A 22971-nucleotide genomic window follows, 5' to 3' on the forward strand; every position below is an offset into this window, starting at 1 on the left:
ATATTTTGTGGGTTTATGTGTGTACCATGAAATAGACATTTACCGACACTCATAAAAATCTAATCCTTCCAAGCCCTCCCCAGTGGGCTTAGGCCATTGCTAATGCCTGATTGTTTTATAGGCATCATTGGGGCCAGCCCTGGATGAAGAGCTTCTGCCATGCCCTCTCTCCATTTGCTAAACTTTTGAATATCTTATTTTTTTAATTGCATTTGTAGCCCATTTCATGATTTTGATGCACAATTTTCAAGCATGAGTTATCCTCACCATGTGACACATTTGAACACTAGGATCTGTAAATCTGTATTTATTCATGCCATATATAAGCAAATACAAAAATTAGTTTCCTCTAAGCTTATAGAAACTTTTTAATTTTAAGAATAACTGAAACGTACTAACATCAAGAAATGGAACTGTGCCTCAACACCGGGTAGACTGGTATTAAATCACATTACAATAGGTGACAACCTTGGAAGGTTGACCCTAGTCCTGTAGTTCAAAAGGTCGCTTTTGTCACCTTTGCCCTTGTGAACTGAACCACAGCATCAGCGAGAAATCCAAAGATTGGCCAATGGCATTTTCAAGTGAAAAAATAGCAAGCAATGTCAGTCTCTCATCAGCTACTGTCGATCGAATATATGTTTTAATCAGGGGCAGCTCTAGGCATTTTGCTGCCCCAAGCATTGCAGGCAGGCTGCCTTCGGCGGCATGCCTGTGGAGGGTCCGCTGTCCTGAAGCCACAGGACCAGCGGACCCTCCGCAGGCAAGATGCCAAAGGCAGTCTGCCTGACACCCTCGTGGAGACCGGCAGAGCGCCCCCAGTGGCTTGCCGCCCCAAGCATGTGCTTGGCGTGCTGGTGCCTGGAGCCGCCCCTGGTTTTAATGAGCCAGAGCTTTGAAAAGCTGTGCTCACCACTTACAACTGTGACTGGCAGCGTGAGCAGAATCCTCAAAGCTATCCACACATTTGGAAAAGTGTCCTTCAGCTCTGCATTATGAATGAATTGGAGAATTTGGGCTGGAGAGTGCTTCCCGTGTTGCAAAATGTGATGGATGTTCTTCGATTCAACATAGAGATCTTTATCATTGATATCTGAACAGGGCTGTCCTTAGCCGTTTGGGTATCCTACGCAGCACACCCCTGCCCAGTGCAGGGGGGCTGTGTGTGGGCCCTAGGCCTCCCCCCCAGGTTCTGGGAGGTAGGAGCTGTGGGGGGACACTTTTGGGGGTCCCACAGGCCCAGAGTGGCCCGAGGGAGTGGGGGGCGGGCTGGGAGCAGCCCATTCTGCTTCCCTCACTCTGGCCCCAGCTGTGTCGCCTGGGGGAGGGGACTTGGGGGAATGGATTCCCCCAGTCACTGGCAGAGGCGGGAAGTGGAGCATCCCAGCTCCAGCCCACTCTACTCCACCAGCTCCCAGGTGAGGCGCTCTGCTTCCTACCGCTGGTGAGTGCAGGGTGGGTGATACTTTCTCCAACTCAAGCGACATGGCTGGGGCCAGGGCAAGGGAAACGGAGTGGGTTGGGACCGCGTCTCTCTGCTTCCCACCACCAGTGTGAGGGGCGATCCTTTCCCCACACTCACTGGTGGCAGGAAGCAGAGCACCGTGGCTGGGAGCTGGCGGAGTAGAGCAGGCTGGAGCCAGGTTGCTCCAGTTCCCACCGCTGCCGGTGAGGGCAGGGTCTCTGAGGGAACAGGTGGAATGGGGGTGGGTCAGGGGCAGAGCTAGGGGAAGAGTAAGAGGCAGGGCAGAGGGAGTTTTCTGGGGCCCCACACCCTCTAGAAATGGCCCTGCCCCTTACAGGGGGAGCCGGCCAAGGGATAGGGCTGGTCGCCGGGGCTGGTGCTGCCACGTATGCAGCACGCAGCTGCCTAGGGTACCATGAAATTTGGGGCAATTTGGTGCCCCAAATTTCATGGTGCCTGTGACCTTATCGATATAATCTGGGACCATACAGAACATGGTTGCAACCAAGGTCCTCTATTGGCACCAAATTTTATGTAAAGGCGGTCATATAAGGTGTCTAAGACCAGGTTATGGGGTGCTGGTTATGATTATGCTGTCTATATGCATGTGTTATTTTTTAGTTAAAGTTATGAATATTGGCTCTATACTGTCTGTACTTCAAATTGGTGTTAGCTCTGCCTAGCCTGCTTGATGGCCCATTAAAGACCATCAGCTATAGAATTGACCTATTGAGAGAAGACAGATATGCCTTGTAACTCAGCAAAGCATGCAGGAACTTGCCCATGTGACTCCAGACTCCATTTTGCTATAATTTTCCACAGTATGAACGAACAGCTGTTCTTACACCTGGAAAAGCCTATAAAAGGCTGATGCCTCATCTCCATCTGGTCTTCAATTCTGCTTCTTACCTCTGGAGGGACTTTGCTACAAATGGAAGCTCTACACAAAGGACTGAATGACCCATCCCAGCTGGGGATGTGCTCCAGAGACTTGATTTGAACCTGCAGTTTATTCCATCACTGCTACAAGCCTGAACTAAGAACTTTGCCATTACTGTATGTAATTGATTCTATTTAACCAATTCTAGCTCTCATCTCTATCTTTTTCCTTTTATGAATAAACCTTTAGATTTTAGATTCTAAAGGATTGGCAACAGCGTGATTTGTGTGTAAGATCTGATATGTATATTGACCTGGGACTGGGGCTTGATTCTTTGGGATCAAGAGAACCTTTTTCTTTTATTGGAGTGTTGGTTTTCATAACCATTTATCCCCAGGACGAGTGGGACTGGTGGTGATACTGGGAAACTGGAGTGTCTAAGGGAATTGCTTGTGTGACTTGTGGTTAGCCAGTGGGGTGAGACCAAAGTCCTCTTTGTCTGGTTGGTTTGGTTTGCCTTAGAGGTGGAAAAACCCCAGCCTTGGGCTGTGACTGCCCCGTTTTAAGCGATTGGTCCTGAATTTGCACTCTCAGTTGGGTCCCGCCAGAACCGCACCGTCACAGTGCCCTAGGCAGCTGTGTATGCCTAAGGATGGCCCTGCGTCTGAACATTACATTCCCCATCTGTCAGTGTCTGGTGAAGGTCTGTACAATTGTTCAAGAATGTTACTAAGGTAATACAACTGCCCCAGGTCCTTTTGTGGCGCTTCATTTGTCCAAACCTTTCTTCGATGGAGTCTAAAGCAATGTAAATGAATGAGCAAAAAACCTCCCTCTTTAATTTTTCTTCCAAGCTCCCCATCTCTGCCCTCATAACCAAACTGTCTCTTCTGATGAATACGAGTTTCCTTGAAGACAGGCTCAACTCCACAGTTTTCCGCCATTTCTTTGGCAGCAGTGATGACACCTTCAAATTCATTGTCTCTGTAGGCTATAATGAAATCGAGGCAGCTTTTCTTTGAAGTAGTAGTGGTCACAATATCCAGCAACTGAGTTTGTAATGCCTTGCTTGAAATGTTTACTTGGAACAGGATATTGTGCCAGCCCATAACTGAGACCAGAAATTTGAAGTCAGTAATCTGGTTTTCCAGGCTTTGCACCCTGTGTTGGATTCTGGCCTTGGCTTTAATTGACTGCACTAGTTCCATGAGGGCATCGTATACCTCAGAAACTTGGTATCTCACTGGCCTTACACTGTCAATGTGGCTGTCCCAGGAAGTGTCACTTAGCGACTTCACAGTCAGATTTGTAGCATTGTCCATGACCTTGAGGATTTTCCACCTGATAGTTGATGCTGAAAACAGGATATATAGCCCTTGCAGTACTCTGAAGAGAGTTAGTGAACCTAAAGAAGAAGACACTGCATCTGACACAACCATTTTGAGGGAATGACAACCACAAGGCATGAAGGAAGCTCTTGAATTCAGCATAAGGATTATTGCCTGGACACCACTGTTTCTTCCCTTCATATTCACGTTGTTGTTGTAATCTTGGCAGCAGCAGTCCTAAAGCTTTATTTTATTCTCATTCAAAACGTTCGTAAACAGTTGTTAGGCCTTTTCCAGTAGTGTCATCCACTGACTGGAAACAGATTAAGGGTTCCTTTACTTGGATACAGCCATGCTTGTCATCAACAAATCTTACTGTAAATGACGTCTTTTCCCTGTGACTAATGTTGGGAGTGCAGTCTATTATTATGGCATAGTACTTCACTTTTCCAAGTTGCATCAATATGTTATCAAGAGCCTTCCTTGCCATAAGGTCAATCAATTCATTTTGAATTTGTAACTCTTCTGCCAGGTGGAGCTGGCAGCAACCAGTTCAATATCTAGGGGTTTCTTTTCTACAATACAACACAGAACCAGCTCAAGCCCCCACCCAGTAACCTGGGAAAATTACACACCACCCCTGGGCTCCTCTCAAAGGCAATACTTTCCCACTCGCTAGCATAGAGTCTGAGCGTAAAAAAGAAACTTTTAATGCAAGTGTGCTCTCTATGCTGTTATCTAAATCACTGATGAAGTTATTGAACAGAACTGGACCCAGAACTGATCCCTGAGGGACCCCACTTGATATGCCCTTCCATCATGACCGTGAACCACTGATAACTACTCTCTGGGAACGGTTTTCCAACCAGTTATGCGCCCACCTTAAAGTAGCACCATCTAGATTGCATTTCTCCAGTTTGCTTAAGAGAAAGTCATGTGAGACGGTATCAAAAGCTTTATTAAAGTTGAGATATACCACATCTACCACTTCCCCCCATCCATAAGGCTTGTTACTCTGTCAAAGAAAGCTATCAGGTTGGTTTGACATGATTTGTTCTTGACAAATGTATGCTGACCGTTATTTATCACCTTATTATCTTTTAGATGCTTGCAAATTGATTGCTTAATTATTTGCTCCATTATCTTTCCAGGTACAGAAGTTAAGATGACTGGTCTGTCATTCCCCAGGTTGTCCTTATTTTCTTTTTTATAGATTGGCACTATATTTGCCCTTTTCCAGTCCTCTGAAATCTTTCCTGTCTTCCATGACTTTTCAAAGATAATCACTAATGGCTCAGAGATCTCCTCAGTCAGCTCCTTGAGCATTCTAGGATGCATTTCATCAGGCCCTGGTGACTTGAAGACATCTAACTTGTCTAAGTAATTTTTAACTTGTTCTTTCCCTGTTTTAGCCTCTGATCCTACCTCATTTTCATTGGCATTCAGTATGTTAGATGTCCAATCACCAAGCAACCTTCTTGGTGAAAACTGAAACAAACAAGTCATTAAGTACCTCTGCGATTTCCACATTTGCTGTTATTGTTCCCCCCTCCTCATTAAGCAATGGGCCTACACTGTCCTCAGTCTTCCTCTTGCTTCTAGTGTATTTGTAGAATGTTTTCTTGTTCCCTTTATGTCTCTAGCTAGTTTTATCTCATCTCACTACCCCTCCATTCAGTACTAAAGTGATTTTTTACCTAACACCAGCCAAAGTTGATCACTTGGAGCTACATAGCTCCTGTCTGCTGGATACCTATGCAGGGTAGATGTGTTAATGTAAATACAGTTTGCTCCTGAAGTCTCTCCAACTAGCTGTCAGGGAAGAACTCATTCAGACCCTGCTTACAAATTGTTTTGCTATAGTAATGGTTCATAGCTTCTTTACAAACTATTCAATGTAAGTGCTCATGCATAATATTGTCATATTTCCCAAGGAGCGCTACCAAATCAAGGAAATTACCATTATGTTCAGTGAACAACTTATCTGAACCCCAGAAAGGCAAATTATTCTTTGCAGGGAAGAGGGTAATTGAGATCAGAGGTTTGAGCGTATTCCTTCAGTGCTGGATTTCTACATTAATAATGTGCTGGTTTTCTGCATCTGTGTATTTATTCAGTTTAAGCCTGGACTGGACCTCCATATATTTGGAGTAGGCCATAAAATGGACAGATGCCTTTTCATGTTGCTTCAAATCATCAGCTAAGTTATGCCAGTAATTGTACCCCAAAAGCACAACCAAAGATTTGACATTCTTGTCAAATATTTTGCAATAAAAACAGAACACATTGTCAGTTGATTTTGAGTAAACTAGCCAATGCCAATTCAGTTTCTTACCATTCTTGAGTACTCTTTTGCAGTGTGACTTTGAGAAGTGTCACTTTTCATTTACTGGAAACATATCTTCGAATTAGCCCGGTCCATTCAAAATTTTATGATCAGTATCAGCAGAGTTTAAGATCACTGGCAATAAAGCAGAATCTGATGTATTGATTTGTGGGGTGCAATTTTTCTTACTGCTGTTTCTGCCATCATGCGAGGCTGATTCTTTTCTATTGTTTCTCTCCTTTTCATGTAAACCAGATTTTTCTTTATCATCACTCTCCTTTACACCACCAAGAAATCTGGATGATTCTTCATCACTTTCCTCACATTTCCATTGCTTATCAGGTAAATCTGCCAATTCCTTAGTAATAGGACTTCCATCATTTACACTTTGCTTCTCAATTTCTTCTGCACTGGGACAATCACTATTGCTTAAAGCCTGGTTTGTGTTGTTCTGTTTCAGATATTTTCCCATCAAACTTGCCTCTTGCTTCAAACGAGATTGCAATTGAACTTTTTGCTTCCTATACTGAACTCCTGAAAGCTTCTCTGGGGGCATCTTTTATTTTCTATGGGGAAGAACAGACAGTATTACAGAGAGCAAAAGTCTATGTTCTGCAGTCTTAGAAAGTCATTGAACATTATGTGTTAAGTACGGCAAAAGAAGTAACAGTATTTCTTTTATATTGTTGCATAGATAGGGGTTCAATAGATATCTCTGGTGTCTCGTTAAATTAGTCCTTTACTAGTCACTATTTACACTCTTCAAGTCTTAAAACACAAGTACACTCTCACAATTACACAATATTGCAGCTGGGCTCTCACTTCACTCTGTATCTTACTGACTAGCAACGCACTACCTGTTCTATACCCATGAGGGCATGGCTGACAACATTCGAGGAGGTTCAAAGAAAATGTAGTTCTCAAAAAATCTGGACGGTTGCATGAGGTTCTACAAAGGTCCGGAACATTGTACGAGGTGAGTGAAAAATGAATTTGTGCCTGGAACACCTGAAACATTTTACTTCAAACATTCTATTTTTCCTTTTGTCACTAACAACAAAGACAGCAACCGGAGTAGGGTAACCAGATATCCCTATTTTATAGGGCAGTCCCAATATTTGGGACATTTTCTTCTATAGGTGTCTACTACCCCCACCCCATCCCGATTTTTCACACTTGCTGGCTGGTGCTTCTCAAGCCTGGCACCCCAAATCCAGCCCCTGGACATGACCATGAGGATGGGACTGCGGTGTTAACTTGTTTGTGTCCAAGCCTTCTCTGTTTCAGACAAGGCGGCCATCCATCATGGGACGGCCAGCACTGCCCTGCCCTTCCAGAGGGTGACACCACAAGCACTGCTCACAAGCCATTCCCATGTGGCCCCACAGGGGGAGGGAGCTGACAGGTGAGGCTCTGGGTCTCTCCCATTGGGCTCGAGTGTGGGAGAGAAGGGGGGCTGGGAACAGGCTCTGGGTCCCATCCCTCTGGACGGGACCCTAGTTGGGAGGCTCTGGATTATTGCCCCTCCTGACTCCCTAGGGGAGAGGGGGGAAGGGGTCAGGGGACAGGGGTCTCCCTGGTTCCTTTCCCCTGGTGGGGGCAGGAAGGAAGGGTTCTGGCTGCTCCCCGATCCCTATGGGGCCCTGCTGGGGCTGGGGGAGGGGCTCAGCCGGTTCCCAGTCTCCGGGGAGCAGGTTGGGGCGGCAGGGTCGACGCGCCGCAGGGGCCGGCAGGTGGCGCTGCAGGGCCCAGCGGCGGGGCAGCTCTGTGCGCCGCTCGCCGGTCAGCTGCAGCCCGGTCCCGGCCGCCGGAAGTGACGCCGCGAGCGGAGCCGAGCGGCCTCCGGTGACATTTTCTGTCGGTGGCGCGCAGGGCGGGGAGCGAGGCAGGCGGCGGCGGCGACTTGGCCTCGGCCCCCCATGTCCGAGCTGCTCCCCCGCGAGGGGGAGGCGAGGAGGAGCCGCGGTGCCGGCGGCTGCTGCACTGGTGAGTGACCTGCGCTCAGCCGCTGGGGCTCGGGCCCCTCTCCAGAGCCAGTGTTGGGGGACCCGCCCGGCCGCTCTCACCGAGATCCGGGCTCGCTGGCCCCCTCCCCCTCGCGCCAGGTCGGGCTGGGAGGAAGAGGCCCGTACACCCGCCCCCAGCGCGCCGGGACTGGCAGGAGGGGGCCTCGGGTAGAATTCCCCGCTGTGGGCCGGGGAGGAAGCCCGTGAGCGGAGGCCGGGCCCGGGTCCCGGCGTGCTGCACCGGGCTGGGCCCCGAAGGGATGCCGGGAGGAGGCACGGGCCTGCGCCTTAGAGCGCGCAGCGCGGGCGGGAGGGGCCCTCTGGTGCCAAGGCGCAGGGTGAGTTCTGCGCGGGAGGGGGGCACTTAGGGGTGGTTCTAGTACCCCAGGGCCCGTGCGGTGTGTGAGTGCCGTGCGCCCTGCTGGGAGGTCACGTCCACACCCCTGAGCTCCAGGTAATGCAATTCAGCGCAGCAGGAGAATGACTCTTCAAGAACCTTCTACGTTTTGGGGGTGGCTTTTCCGGAGCCCTTGGATGTATCTCTCTGCCCCCACTCCTGCCCATTTTTACCAGATGGCAGGAAGTGTGGGAGTGCAACACTTCACTTCTGATTTCAAGAGAAGTCCAGTAGAGACCTTTAGTGTGTCTGGACTTGTTCCAGTCAAAGCCCTGTAGTTCTGTTTGAAGCGGGGGCCAATAGAATTTGCTTCTCTGCCTGACCTTTCTCTTCTTTGTTCAGGCACCCCACCCACTAGCAACCTGGTCTTCCTGCCCATGAGCCCCTACATGCATCCTCTCCAAATCTGAACAAGCGATGCTGCCGTCTGGCGTGTGAGGTTGCAGAACCACTCAGGTCTGACCCAGTTGCCCTTCCATTATGATGGAGGGGCGACTGGGCCAAATTTGAGTAGATGGCATTGTGACCCTGGTGCAAACCTGAGTGCTGTCACAACCCTGTGTGCCAGGTGGGGATGCCGTTCACTCAGATTTGGTTCAACTGCTCCTCCGTCATCACAGAGGAGTGTCCTGAATGGTGTTGCAACATGGAGTGTGGGCTCAAAGTGCCCTCAGGTTTGGCCAAGTCAAAAAGTGGCCAGGTGTGTCTCCCCCCCCCCACCCCCCCCACCCCCTCACTGCTCCAGCTCTGCTGCCTAGCATTCTAGTTATAAGCTCTTATGCTCATCCTATCTGCTTTTAGGGATCTTACTTAACCGTGTTTTTTTAAGTCAATATTATCGAGGACAGAGAGAACACATAGGGGTAACTGAAATAACGGTTCCTGGTATTCAGGTTTACTAGGTTAGTGCCCGTGAGCAGTGATGTGATGATTTGTGTTCAATGATATCTTGACATAAAAACTCAACTTTCAAGTTTTCCAGTTCTTTATAGCCCCATAATCGGTTGTGACTTGCTTACTCTAGCTCGCTGAATCTGTCTTGACAATGCTGGAAAGCAAATTTTTGGTTACTTAACTTAAATAGTTCTAGAAAGAAATTTACATAATTTGATACCATAATGTGTTTTGTTTGAAAAGTCCCTTGAAACAAATGTATGCCTAATATATGTAATAAATAGTAGATCTGTCTAAATTTATGAAAAAGTTCCGATTCAAGAATTTGTGACGAGTTCAGATTGTGCTTTCCTTAATTAGGCAAATTTCCCATTGACTTCAATAGGAGTTTCTACTGAATGACAGTAGGACTTGTCTCGAAGCTTTAAGTGTAAAGATCTTTTAAAAATACTGTAAAATAAAACTTCACTGTCCTGCTTGGCTTAAGAGAGACACTATGGCTATGTCTAGCCAACCGCTTATGCCGGCAATGTATGTCACTCGGGTGTGAAAAAAACACCACCCCCGCCCCGAGCGATATAAATTATGCTGGCATAAGTGGTGGTGTGCGCTTCTCCTGCCGACATAGCTACTGCCGCTTGATGGGGGTGGTTTAATTATGTTGGCGGGAGAGCTCCGTTGCTTGGCATAGAGTGGCTGTATGAGAGATCTTACAGCAGCACAGCTGCATTGGAACAGCTGTACCGCTGTAAACTCTCTAGTATAGACATAACCGAATATGTTGAATGTATTTCAGATGACATTTTCTAATGTTTGAGCTTTTCCTTTTGGTCCTACTCATTGTTATAAATTCTGGCATTTTTGGACAGACTTTTCCAAAGTTGTCGTCACTCTTATTCAGAATACTGAAGACTATTCTTAAATTTGTCTGATCCCATGGAACTTAAATACACCTCTGAAATATTTTTAATCTTGAAAGAAATCAGCCAAATTGTTTGTGCTCTGAGAAGTTTACACATTTGCTTTTGTAGTCTTCTTGTGAAGTCATAACTCAAACAGCATAGCTACAAAGTTTCAAACTTTTTTGATGATAGCTAGTGTTAATATATAAGTAACGCAAAGTTTCTGACTTTGTTTCAAAGACTGTTAGAACTCCTTTATAGAAATGCTAGTTTTACTGGCATCAGTGAATCTTGGCTATTAAAGTCAACCAAGTGTAAATCTTTGCTGAAATACTGAACAGTGTTCCTTTAAATATATCAAATTTCATTATCTTCTGAAAACAGTTTATTTAGCTTTAACCATTCTTCTGCAGTACTTGCAACCCAGATAATAATGTTATGCTATTTAGACTGATTATACACAAATGACGTGCTAGTCTATTTTCATTGTCTGGGCTAGTGAAATTGAAAATAAAAACCATATAGAAGGTGAAGAGTGAACAAGACTACTTCAGTTTAGTTTTTCTAGGTCTGTAGTAAGGGATTTAAAAATCTGACAGTTTCTTATTTAAATATTTGTCTTTATAAAACTTAATTTTTGGCTTCAACTATCTGACAGCATCCCTTCAACCATTTTAGATAAAAGTGGTGAGATGGGGAAATGAATATAGTATCATCCTTCAGAGCAGTGGTTCTCAACCTACTTCTTATTGTTATGCAGCCCATGAGGTATTATGTGGGCTGTATCCAATACTACCTATGTGGTCCTGAAGATGTCACATGGGCAGCAGCTGTGTGCTGATTGGGCTGCAAGTGGGTTGCTTGTTGAGAACCACTGCTTCAGAGGTAGTTCTGTTGTGGTGGTTGCCATGCCTAGCCCTAATGTTAGGTGTAATTGTTTCTCCTATGATTAAGTGCCAAGAGCTGTGTCTGGGGAAGATGCAACTTTCTCCCCTTCTCCAGGGCAACTGTTCTCTTAGGCCTCCTTGCAAATCTAGAATTCATTTTACAAGCTTGAAATAAAGTTTTGGGTGACACAGGATTTTCTGTGGTTTGGGTCTAGCAAGCACACAACCTTTTTCTCCTACATGGAGTTTAGACGCATGTCTACGTAAATCAGTATCACCGAATCATTGAGATGAAATGTGGTGCAGTCTGGCAATCAACACAGCAATGATTCCTAAGACTATAATGATGTGCTTGATCAACGTGTGAGTGCTGTCCTCTTGAACAGTTTATCTGCACGGTTAACGATCTGGAAGAGTCAAGTGTTTACAAAAGAAACTGATCCAGAGAAGGGTTTCATTACTTTGAGACTTGAATGGCTGGTAAAATATCAGATAATAATGCCAGTTACCTGTAATACCAGTGTTTTGTTAAGTGAATAATGGGGGGGGAGGGGCAGAAAAGATGCTGGAAAATGATTGCTGAATATAGTAGCTGCATGTGAACGGAAGGATTAGGATAACAGTTGAGGTTCATTTTTTATATACATACACACTTGTATTTTTTTAATTATAAGTGCCAGCTATCCCTATTTGCTTTTCAAACTAATAATTAATTGGCTGACTTTTTAAAGGCATCTCAGCAGAACTGTGTTTGGAGTAGAGATTTGAAAGAGGAAAAGAGTGACTTTTTGTGTTTAGTTATTTGTGTTTGCTTGTATTGTGGTAGTACTTGGGCCCACACTAAAATACACATTGTAAAAACTGCAACAAAAAGACTGCATGCTCTGAAGAGCTTACAATCTATAAGATAATAAACAAATTGTACAACAAACAGATGATGAAGGAAATGCAAAGCAACAGCAAGGCAACTAAGAATAGCCTGATAGTCAGTGGTCACAGCACATGCTGTGTAAATCCTCCTGAATTGTAAAAGAAGACATGGAAGCTCCGGTGGGAAGCTGACAGACTGGTAGATAAGGCAACCATCAACAGTGCAGAGGAAATGAGGGTTAATGAAGTAAGACTGGATGAACAAAGAATAGAAACAGAATTCTGAATGGCCTTGAAGATTAAGAGGGAAGGATACAGTGGAGAGATCCAAAGAAGGGTATGGTTTGGTCAAAGCAGCAAGTAACATACCTGCTGTCAACTTTGCCTGTTGCTCTGATCACATCTCTCCTCTTTGAATCCCTTCACTGTCTTCCCAGTTATACTGTATCAAGTTCAAACTTCCGCTCTTTGTTTTTAAGGACCTTCATGGCTCTGTGTTCTTACTCACCCATCTCCTTTTGTCTTATTGTGACCACTCCCATATCCTCTCCTCCCCTCCACCGAGAATGCAAGTTTCATCGCACAGGCATCTGTGTCCCTTGGACCCTGTAGTTTCCACAGATCTTACGATTTAAAGGAGTGGCTGCAGGTTGTATTTGTGTAAAGAAGATGGTGGTTAGAACCCTGTGTTTATTTCCCCCTCCTGCTCCCCTTCTCCCCATCCCCTCCCCCCCCTACAGTGCTACCTGTGAAAGTTTTTGAAAAATTTTAGATTTTAAAGGAACACAGTGAACTTTTATCTCCCTCAACACTTTATTGCTTACAGTTACTAGTAACCTTTAATATTCCTAAAACTGAAAGGTCACAGGAAAAGTGTCTGTATTGATAACACTGGATATGTAATATAATGATATAAAAATGTGACCTAAAACTGCAGATACTGGTGGGGGATTGCTGAGCAAGTGTTCATATTGCAAAATGCTTATCCACATTCAACCCAGAGGGCCTTCAGTTTTGCATTTAACTTTTAGCTGTATCTAAAGCTCTAGGAGTTGCTGAGCTACCACAGCACTAGTGCTTGCTCCAATGAAATAGTATTATCTCACTTAGTCTATTTATAGTGATGATGATTTCCATGGTGGACTGACAAACCAGGCTGTTCAATTCTCACTAACATATGTGTGTCATTAGTCACACGATCCTAAGAGCAAGTCAGTAAAATTAGTATTTTCTTCCTTTAGTTAATTGTACTGTTGTAATTGAGAGAAATATAGGGGTTTATGTAAAAATCCATAACACAAAATACTAGGTGTTTAGCATTAGATAAACTGCAGTACTGGTAACACCTTCATCATGGAGAATTATTATCCCTATGTTAGATAAGAAACTGAGCTAGAGAGATTGCAACTGAACTGGTGGTATAGATGAAGTCCAGGCCAGTGTTATAGCCAGGATTAAAACTTAATAGTTCCTTGCTCCCAGTCCTGTGCTCTCTATGGTTAGAATGTTTCCCTGTTCACACACATCTGTAATACATTTTTCATTAATAGCTGAAGAGGACAACACAATTGTACTATTAATGTTACCTTATTTCCTTACAGCTTAGATTTTTGACACTTGTATAGTAATTTACTCATTCAAGATTTAAAAACCAGGCACAACATCTGAATTAGTGAGGTGTTGTTCACACTCAATTACAAATGGGTTGCCTGAGGCACAGGAAGGTCAAGTAATATGCCCAAGGGCATGTGATGGGTTGAGTTCAGGTCCTGGGTGATCCAGTATCGTCTGTTTTCTCTGAATTTAAGTGTGTAGCTGCCTTTCAAACAGAATATGCATAGCTCACTTAGCATAATAACATAGAGATTTCCTTTCACAGATATACTATACCTCTTTTGATGCTCAATCTTTGTGGAGAAATCTTAAAAATTGTTATTACATCAGGCGACTTTTAATCACAAATATGTATTTATTTAAGGCTAGATGTAGGTATCAGTGTGTATATTTGCACCACTTTAATTTCAAGAGGCTACTGAAATCATGACTTGGGGTATTTATCATGAAATGCTCTTTTTCTAGTAGTATCCTTTAAGACATTGTTTCTCTGTACCTTCTTAAACTTTCCAGAGGGGGGAACATACATAGCCTGACCACAAATGGGAAATTTAACTCCTATCCCAGCCTGCTCCAGCAGTGTTTATCAGATGGTCTCGTGTTTTAGTCATTGATAAAACTGTACAAGGCTTCCTTTCACAGAAGCTGGCATTACTGTTCCCATTTTGGGTAAACTGAGGTGAAGCGGTTAAGTAACTTGCCCAAGTTTACAAAGTGAGTGGCAGAGCTGGAAATATGCCCAAGGAGACCTGACTCAATCTACTCTAAATGTTAGATTACAATTGCTATTGTACTTTGTTCCAAGTTAGATAATTGTCTGTTTTGCTTAAGCAATTATTCCAATATTTAAATATGCCCTATATTAGTTTGTCATAATGCTGATATCCGTCTCTGGTAATGCTGCAGAATCAGGCTGACATTTGTTAGCAGGAAAACAGTTTAAGACTACTAAACTTTTCAGTTTTATCTTGGCTTTCTAATCAGTTGTCAGCTTCCAGGCCACCCACTCCACTCTGCCAGTTATCTTCCCTGAGAATGCTTTCCCAGGGAATTCAAGATGACTGTATAGCAAGGAATGGCAGAGCCTCTTAGGGGAAGAGGTGGTGAGTACAAGAGGGGGATTGGAGACTGACTACTGATTGCATATGCTTGTTACTATAGCTGAAGTTAAAATATTTTAACTCAGGTCACTTAATGTAATAGTTTCTATAAACCGTGTGGAGTCAAAACACCAAACTTCTCCCACAGAAAAAATACAGGGCCTCAAAGCAGTTTGATTCAAACTTTCTACGTTATGCAGAGCTTCTCTTTTTCCTCTTTAGATGGCCACTGATAAGGACTGTTAACATTGGGCATTGGTACAGGGCAATAATTTAAAAAACCCTAATACTACAGGTTCAGTACAAACAATATGCATGTTGACTTTCAGTGTAAGGCATTTTGGATAAACTTGTAACCTAAAGAGGTGTTGTGAGTCACCTATTGAATATATAATGCCATTGCTGTTAGATGGACTAGATCTAATAGGTTGCCTCCGTTACCACTTGTATTAATTGGAGATATACCAGTCTCGTAGAACTGGAAGGGACCTTGAAAGGTCATTGAGTCCAGCCCCCTGCCTTCACTAGCAGGACCAATTTTGCCCCAGATCCCTAAGTGGCCCCCTCAAGGATTGAACTCACAACCCTGGGTTGAGCAGGCCAATGCTCAAACCACTGAGCTATCCGTCCCGACCAGCCAGTCAGACACCTTTGACAAGACTAGAGGAATTCAGCAAAATAGCTGCAAAGAGACGACTTTTCTTTGTCCTTAGTGAAGCAGAAACTGGCCTTTTGGGGAAAAAACATGCAATAACTGACTTTAACATTTGATAAAAGAGAAGTATTTAGTATCAAAATTACAATATTTGAGAAACGGGTCAGGTCAAGCACACTGCAGGCTAGCATGGGGACATTGACAGTGCCTGTAGCAAACCCAGTATCCAGGCTGTCACGGTATCACCTTTCACTAGCACTATTTCACTTTAAGAGGAAAAGTAGAGGAAGTATTGTAGTTGTTTGTTCTCTTCTATAATAAAAATGTGGAGGCTAATGGTAAAATTATTAATAATGGGCTGGGGGTGTAGGCTCTGGGGTGGGGAGTGAGGAGTTTGGGGTGTATGAGGGGGCTCTGGGTTTGGGGGGGTCAGGGCAGAGTGTTGGGATGTGGGAAGGGGTCTGGTTTTGGGCTGAGGGTGCAGGCTCTAGAGTGGGGCTGGGGATGAGGAGTCTGGAGTGAAGATTTGGGGCGCCAGCTTACCTCCAGCGGTTCCTGGTCAGCAGCACAGCAGGGGTCCTAAGGCGGGCTTCCTGCCTGTCTTGGCACAGCGGACTGTGCTGTGCCCTGGCAGTGGCCAGCAGCAGGTCCGGCTCCTAAGCGGAGGCATGCAAGCAGCTCCACGCGGCTCTCACTCGCAGGTACCAACCCCCAGCTCCCATTGACTGGGAACTGGCCAATGTGAGTGTGGAGCCCGTGCTTGGGGCAGGGGCAGTGCGTGGAGCCCCGTGGCCCCTTGCCTGGGAGCCAGACCTGCTGCTGGCTGCTTCCAGGGCACAGTGCGGTGTTGGAATAGGTAGGGGCTAGCCTGCCTTAGCTGGGCAGCACTGCTGACGGGACTGTTAACAGCCTGGTCAGCAGTGCTGACCAGAGCAGCCATGACTGAGTGTCTTACGTTCCGCAACCCAGTAGTGGGTTGCAACCCGCAGTTTTGAAAACAACTGGACTAGATGATCATGATGGTCCCTTCTGACCTTAAAGTCCATGAGTCTGAGTGAGAATGTTTAAAGGGAATAGTGTTGTTCTCTAAACATGCTAGGTTTACCAGCTTGTCTACTCTTTTCCTACAGTGTGAGGTTGATATAACTATCTTTTCCCTACTGCCAATTCAATATTACCTTATTCTTCAAAAACAAAAAATAATCAATGCTAGGTATCAGAGTACTCAGGAGAACAGTCCTATGCTAGTGACTATTAATTTTAAGTGCCTCTTATTTAGAGTTACCGATATTACCATTCAATCCATGATGCTATTACTACCAGCTCGAGGTGAGAGAGTGGGTTTGATCATGCATGCTAGGGCCTCCTTGAGCCAATAGTTGAGGAGCATGTTGTCCATTTATGGAACCAAAGTGTGTGTAGTCCAAACATAACGATCATCTGCTATCATTCAGCAAAACTTTAGTTCTAAAATTCTTTGTCTCCTGCCTTGTCCTCATAGCTTATCATAATTTACTACTTATCTACATCAGCTGATGGGCAGAATATTATAATACAACTGGTGCTAAATATCCTTGGACTCCCATTAGCATCACAAGAAATTTTATGCAGTCATAAGTAGAGCAACTGTGCTAGCGGTCAAAAGAATCTTCACTCCCACACCATCTGCAATATCTCAACCTAGGCTGCAGTTGACAGCTTCAGATCAGAGTCCCTCTCGTTGATAAGAGCTCTCATGCCTCCTTTTTTGAAAGGATCAACAAAATTATTTTGTTACAGTAGTGTCTAGGGTTCTCAGGTGTGGTCAGTGTCCCATTATTAAGAGCTGTACAGACATGGAATAAAAGTCCCTACCCTGAAAGGTTTATAGTCTAAACTGAGAATTAGAAATGGTCTTCTATGTGACCCAGTTGTACAAATGGGAATTCTTAAATAGAAGGCTGTGTTCTATATGAAATGGACCTGTTACCCCTGTGGTTGTTGGAGAGTAGCTGGGTCCTCTGTTGACCAATATTATCAAAGTTTCTCATTGTGGGCAATCTACCGACCACCCTAAATTGTACAGTAATCTAGGTAGATCTCAAGCCGGCTAGCAACCTTCCTTCTTGCCCCAAAATTATCAAGAAAATGGTGCTGAGAATAGTCCAGCAGCAGCTGATCTTTACCAATGTTCTTAGACGCTTCAGTCAGGTTTCAGTTGAGGATATGGCACTGGTACCACCTTTACAGATGGGTATATATATTCATCCTGCTGGATTTATAAGAACGGCCATACTGGGTTGGATCAAAGGTCCATCTACCCCAGTATCTGGTCTTCTGACAGTGGCCAATGCCAGGTGCCTCAGAGGGAATGAACAGAACAGATAATCATCTAGTGATCCATTCCCACCTTCGGTCAAACAGAGGCTAGGGAACTCCATCCCTGCCCATCCTGGCTAACAGCTATTCGTGGATCTATTCTCCATGAATTTATCTAGTTCTTTTTTGAACCTTTTTATAGTCTTGGCCTTCATAACATCCTCTGGCAAGGAGTTCTACAGATTGACTGCATTGTGTGGAAAAAATACTTTTTTGTTTTAAACCTGCTAACTATGGATTTATATAGAGGCAATATGATATTTTCTGTCTTATTATCTATCCATCCGTTTCTTAATGATTCCCAACATTGTTTGTTTTTTTGACTGCCTCTGCACATTGAGTGAATGTTTTTAGAGAATTATCCACACTGACTCCAAGGTCTCTCTCTTGAGTGGTAACAACTAATTTAGACCCCATCATTTGATATGTATAGTTGGGATTATGTTTTCCAGTGTGTGTTACTTTGCATTTATCAACATTGAATTTCATCTGCCATTTTGTTGCCCATTCACCCAGTTTTGAGAGATCCTTTTGTAGCTCTTTGCAGTCTGTCTGGGACTTAACTACATATATACTCATTTATAAGTCAAATTTTTTAGTAAAAAAGGGAAGCACCAGAGAACAGGGTCGGCTTACGAACGGGTATAGAGGGGGAGAGATGGGACACAGCCCCACCCCCCAACAGAGCGAGCAAGGAGGGGCAGCACAGCCAGCAGAGCCAGAAGGGAAGAGGCGGGGCCAGAGTCTCTCTGCTTCTGGCCACGCTGCTCTCCCCACAGCCTCCGAAGCAGCTGCAACTCGGGGGCTGGCAGGCTGCAGCCATGCCACTCGGCCCCGCACCTCAGAGCAAGCTGTGGCTGTGCTGCCCGGGCGCTGGAGCATGCTGCAGCCATGCCACCTGGCCCAGCCTGCTGGAACATGCTGTGGCCGCGCCGCCTAGTCTGGCCCGCCAGAACAGGCTGCGGCCTTGCTGCCTAGCCTGCTGGAGCAGATCCAGCCAGGCCAGAGACCTCCTCACCAGATAAGGTGGGACGGGATGGGATGGGGAGTGTGGGGGTCCCGGGCTGGGGGGGGGGGGTCATGTGAGGGGTGGTCACCGGGGTTACTCCCCTGATTCCCAACTTCTTCCCCCACAAAAATTTCCCCACCAGTTGCTGTCCTGGCCCATCAGGGTAAGCAGCTGATGCACTAGGACACTTTTTGTTTACTTAGGTTTACCTCCAGGCCTGCGGACGCTTGAGGTAAACAAACCATCTCAACCCACCAGTGGCTTATCCTGATGGCCCAGGAGGCAAGTTTGCTGACCCCTGAATTACAGGGTCTGCTTATGAACAGGTTCTAAAATTTTTCCATTTGTACTTATCCACCTTGCGGGGTAGGGGGGTCAGCTTCTAAACAAACTGGCTTATGATCGAGTATATACGGTATCTTGAGTAGTTTTGTAGCCTCTGCAAATTTTGCCACTTAACTGCTTACCTCTTTTTCCAAAACATTTATGAATATGTTGACTAGGACTGGGCCCAGTACAGACCCCTGGGGGTTACCACTATTTACCTCTCTCTATTCTGAAAACTGATCATTTATTCCTACCCTTTGTTTCCCATCTTTTAACCAGTTACCAATCCATAAGAGGACCTTCCCTCTTATCCCATCACTGCTCACTTTGCGTAAGAGCCTTTGGTGAGGGACCTTGTCAAAGGCTTCCTGAAAATCTAAATACACTATATCTACTGGATCTCCCCTTGTCCAGATGTTATCAGCAGCTTTCAGTTGTATTTGGTCATACTGTGCTGTAGATTTCCATGCAAGAGCTATCAATGATAGATGGATCCAAGTTTGAATCCATGCTCTGCCTGATTTGGAGCAGGGACCTGAACCCGGGTGTGTTCAAGTAGGTGCTCCAAATTATGCAGAGCAGTAGTTTGAGTGGTTTTGTGCAACTCTGGTGAGTGCCCTAACTACTGGGCTATTAGCTATTATGGGGCAGATGCCCAAGCTATTATGGGGCAGATGTCTGTTAGGAGAATGTGTGTGTATGAGAGCAAGGGCTGACCTGGCTTAGGTGCCTAACTCCAAGAGGGGGTTAGTGGCTGTGAGTCCCGAGAGAGGTAGATGTTTCCCTCTGGCCTAGAGTTAGCCACCTAGCTACCTTTGAGGGATGGCGCTCAATACTGCACCTCTCCTTGGAATTCTTACTGGCTAGTTTAGGCAGCTCCCCACTTACTGGCTAGTTTAGGAACCTAACTCTCCCCCTAAAATGCAGGGGGAGGCTGGCCACTTAACTTGGGGCTGTAAATACAGCTGGCCTGCAGGGTACCTGAGTCCCTTTGTGGATCTAGTGTCTTCTGTCTCCATTTTTAGGAACAAGCAGTTTATAAAAATCCATCTCTTGACTCTTGAACTCAGAAGGAAGAAGTCTTGTAGATGTGAAAATGCTGACCACTCACAACAATGGAATATGGACAGCCAGGCATAGTGGAAGGGAAACACTTAAAGCTAACACATCTTATCTTCTATCCTCTTCTCCTGTATATTAAACTTATGAATTTATTTTAGCAAGGAAAATGATTTTGCTTGGTTCCCCTTCAACAGGTGAGTGTGTACAGAGTGCTAACTGCAGGCTCATGTCCTACAAGTGTGTTTTGAATTATCTTGGCTGGTCAGTCTTGACTAGTTTTCTTTAATGTTCTCCCTTTCTCAAGTTCACCTGTATTAATATTTTTAAATAGAGGATTTTTTTTTTTTTTTTTTTTTTTTTTACTCTAAGTACTTGCTTACTCATGCTGGAAAAGGACTGTCTTTTTCAAGACTGCAAAGGTGTTTCACAAACGTACCCTTTCTTCTGAGTCTTGGATGGTTTGTATACACAGTCTGAGGGCTTAATAGAAATAGTTTATTTTTTAACCTCATTTGTTTATGCAAAACTGGTTGAAGCAGATCTTTAGTTTCATCCTTTCATCTCATGCTTCTGTAACCATATTGGCTGGAAAGGGTGGGATGTCTAACCTTTTAGGATTGCTGCTGGGCCTGAGTTATGAATTAACTGGTTAAACAGGCAAGTCCACCCCCCAAAAATGTTCCTTAGGTAGAATGGCGTGCTCTTGAATCAGCTTTAGGAGAGTATTTTTCAAAGGACCATTTATATAAAGTAGAACAATATCCAGAAGGTGGATGGTATAGTGGTGTGAAAAAGGCTAGACATTCTAGAGCTGCCCAGCTTTCAAATTCAAGCAAAGGTGACTCCACTATCTTGAGTTAAACTGAGTATCATGCAATCATCTGTTTTATGTATATGGATATGCCTGGAACCTTCTACGAGCAGATAAAAAGATATGGTCGTGGAGCTTGCAGAGTAAATCAGAACAGGAGCTCAGTAAAAATGACAGACTGTGGTGGGTGGGAAGGAAAACATCCATACTTACACACCTGTCTTGAGGGAGGCTAGTATTTCCAGCAGAGAGAGCATCATTTTGAATTGATTTAGTTTTGTTTGTTTTCCTTTGGTTATGTAGATATTTTTGTTATTGAACAGTTATATAAAACTTGAATTCAGTGTTAGATTATCATTGATGGGCTTCACGGAAGGAGTAAAGAAGAGTTTTGAATTGAGGGGGTGGCCTATTGGTACGAAAGTGGAGGGAGTGAGTTCCAAGCATAAAATGTGTGTGGGTGGGTACAGCTGCAGGGTGATCTCATATGCCAGTGGCCTGTACTTCCCACTTGGGGGTGTCAGGGGTGATGGAGGAGCTGAGGGAGAGGGAAGCAATTGCTGGGAAGGAGCCTGAATATGGGAAGGGGCCATTTAGAGATCTGGGGCAAAAATCTGTCTGGGGATTGGTCCTGCTTTGAGCAGGGGGTTGGACTAGATGACCTCCTGAGGTCCCTTCCAACCTTTATATTCTGTATTCTAAATTGGAAAGTTATTGCGTGTAGGTGGGAGAAGACTGGAACAAAGGATTTTGGGCAGGGATTGTTAGGGAGCCTCCATGATGCAGAGCCTGGCTGATCCCTAGTCTCTCTCATTCAGTCAGGCACATCTGAGACTGCCCCTGGCACACCGCAGGGGCCGGGCCTATCCCAGAAACACCCTGGGGCCCTACCTCTCCATGCAAGGCACACCAGGTGTGGGCAGGCAGGATCCAAGTGTGGAGGGACTTGGTGTGGGATGAGAGGATTCTGTGTGGGGCAGTCTGGGTGTGGGCAGCTCAGTGAGTAGCTAGGTGCAGGGGCAATGGGATTCTGTAGGGGGATCTGGGTGATGGTGGTTGGGCCTCAGCAGGGAAGTCTGTATGTTGGGGGATGGGGCTTGGGGTGGGCTAGAATGTGGGGGAGCTTGGCAGCAGGGTCTGGGTTCTTGGGGCTTGGTGGGGTAGGGTTCTGGGTGCAGCTGGTTGGGGCTTAGTGGGTTGGGGGGGTTGAGGTGGAGGGGTCTGTTGTGGGGGTCCAGGTATGGGGGGTTCGGGGTTATTAGTGTAAGGGTTGGAGTGCAGGGGGCTCAACAGGTGTGGTCTGAGTGCGGGGGGTAGGGCTCAGGAGGGGGGATTTGAGTGGAGAGGGGCTCTGGATGCAGGGGGTGAGGCTCAGCGGGATGGGGGCTCGGTAGGTGGGTTCTAGGTGTGGGGGGGATCTGTGTATGGGGGCATCCAGATGCACAGGGGTTGGGCAGATGGAGGAGCAGCTCCCTGTCCATTAGCTCCTCCCTCATGGCTGAGGAATGATGGGGACAGGAAGTGGGAGGTAGGGGGCCTGCAGAGCTTCCTGCAGCCAGGTTTCTGGGCGTGGATCTGGTCTGACCTGGCCCTGGCCACTCCTTGCAGGGGAAGAGCACATCCTGTCTCTCCCCCCACCCAGCAGGGACTAGCAGCTGAACCCGATGCAGGGTAGGAGCCACTGGCCGAGGTATTCCTAGTCCCTGCAGTGATTTACCTCTCTGTTGGCTGCTCCAGGTGCCCGAAATGGTGCACCCGCACTGCTGGGGAAGGGCTCATGTCTGCTCTTTCAACTTCCCTTTGGTTCCTCCATCAGAAAGTCATTTTTCTGTGGGGAAGGGAAGAAATCTGCGGGGGACATGAATTCTGCATGTGCGCAGTCATGCAGATTTCCCCCAGGAGTAACAGAGCAGTAGACTGAGAACCAAGGCCTCTTGGTTTTCTCCTTTATTCTGTCACTGCCTTGGTGTGGTATTTGAACAACTTTTTGTGCCTCCATTTACCCATATGTAAAATGGAAACAGTAATACACGTATTATGGAGGTCTTGTGGTGTGTAATGGGATTTCTGAAGTTCTTTA

General features: G+C 45.6%; 1 protein-coding gene across 2 annotated transcripts in view; it reads left to right on the plus strand.

The window, feature by feature from the left end:
- Positions 1-7834: 7834 nt before the first annotated feature.
- ARK2N (arkadia (RNF111) N-terminal like PKA signaling regulator 2N) overlaps positions 7835-22971 on the plus strand; it is a 65636-nt gene continuing 50499 nt past the window's right edge. The window contains exon 1 of one of the 2 annotated variants that reach the window (XM_050948146.1): positions 7835-7985. The gene's annotated coding sequence lies outside the window, so the exon portion shown is untranslated. The remainder of the gene's footprint in view (positions 7986-22971) is intronic. The other variant, XM_050948145.1, reaches the window with a different exon arrangement.

Source organism: Gopherus flavomarginatus, chromosome 3, assembly GCF_025201925.1.
Source record: "Gopherus flavomarginatus isolate rGopFla2 chromosome 3, rGopFla2.mat.asm, whole genome shotgun sequence".
NCBI lineage: Eukaryota > Metazoa > Chordata > Testudines > Testudinidae > Gopherus > Gopherus flavomarginatus.